We start from the raw sequence: 1510 nt of genomic DNA on the forward strand, positions 1-1510 counted from the left end.
TGAAATCCCCGTATGAATTCTTGGGAGAAATTTATCAAAAGGAACAAATCTCCAGAAGATTTTTGGAGGTAATCAACGAAGCAATTTTTAGATGAATTCCAGGAATAATTTCTTGAGGAAATCCTCAGGAGGGTTCTTGGGGAATATCTTCGGAAGAATCATTGAAATCCCCGAAGGAATTCTTGAAAAAATGTAGTTCTTGATATCCCCGGGGAAATTCTTGAAGTTCCTGGAGGAAATTCTCGGACCAATTCCTTGAGGAAACCTCCTCAGGAATTCCTGGAGAAAATTCCCGGAGAAATTCCAGGTGCATTTTCCAGAGAAATTCCTGGATGAGTTCTCTGAAAAAATCCTCGGGAGAATTGCTTGCCAAAATCCCCGGAGGATTTTTTTTAAATGAAATCTTTAGAAGAAATCCCCAAAAGAATTTCTGGACAAAATCCCCAGAGGAATTTCTGGATGAAATCCCCGCATGAATTCTTGTAGAAATTTCTCAAAGGGAGCAAATCTCCACAAGATTTTTGGAGGTAATCTACGAAGCAATTTTTGGATGAATTCCAGGAATAATTTCTGGAGAAAATCCTCGGGAGGGTTCTTGGGGGATATCTCCGAAAGAATCATTGAAATCCCCGAAGGAATTCTAGGAAAAAAAGTAGTTCTTGATAACTCCGAGGAAATCCTTGAAGTTCTCGGAGGATTCCTGGAGGAAATTCTCGGACCAATTCCTTGAGGAAGAAATTCCCGGAGAAATTCCAGGAGCGACTTCCAGAGAATTTCAAACACAAAACAGACAGTAGTAGGCAATAGTTAATTAATCGAATTAATCTGCCAAAAACAAAGTTTATTGATCGTATTGAAAATTGTAAGGTGTTAACACATTTTTGATCGTTTTGTTTTAAAGCTAAGTATGTTGTTACGCTCAAGAAAAGAAAAGAAATTCCTTGACTGCATTGGAAAAAAGCTATCGCTATCAAACCTACAGTAATTTCTAAAATAATATAAATATTTTAATTCCTGATGATGCAGGTGTTTTAAAACTAGCTAACTAGATCAGCTTCTAAATTTTGTATGGCCCGCGGCCCGCATATTTGGCTCGTTGAATATTCTACAACTTGAAGTTGAGATATCAAGTCTAGTTTTGAATTTTATTTCATGCTGATATTTTAACTCGGTAAATCATAAAAAAAAGGTTTTTAGAATCTGAAATACATTCATAATGTTATGAATTATTAAAAGTCTTTATTTCAAATATTTGAAAACAAAATCTGGATGTTTTGCAGTAAGATTGTAAGCACTGTTGATTTTAGTTTCACTAACGGTCAAAACGTTCTACAAAGAAATTTGAGAAGACCGAATTGAGGTTAATTCTTAAATACACAAATTTAATCTACGAAAACGCGTTTTTGTACCATAACCTCCTTCAACTTTTGCTAATGAAGCCTGAACAAGTCATTGCCAAACAAATTTTCAAACATGATTTCACTTAATCACAGGAGAATATTCTCAAAGA

This window comes from Aedes aegypti, unplaced genomic scaffold (assembly GCF_002204515.2).
Source record: "Aedes aegypti strain LVP_AGWG unplaced genomic scaffold, AaegL5.0 Primary Assembly AGWG_AaegL5_hic_scaff_148_PBJ_arrow, whole genome shotgun sequence".
Lineage (NCBI taxonomy): Eukaryota > Metazoa > Arthropoda > Insecta > Diptera > Culicidae > Aedes > Aedes aegypti.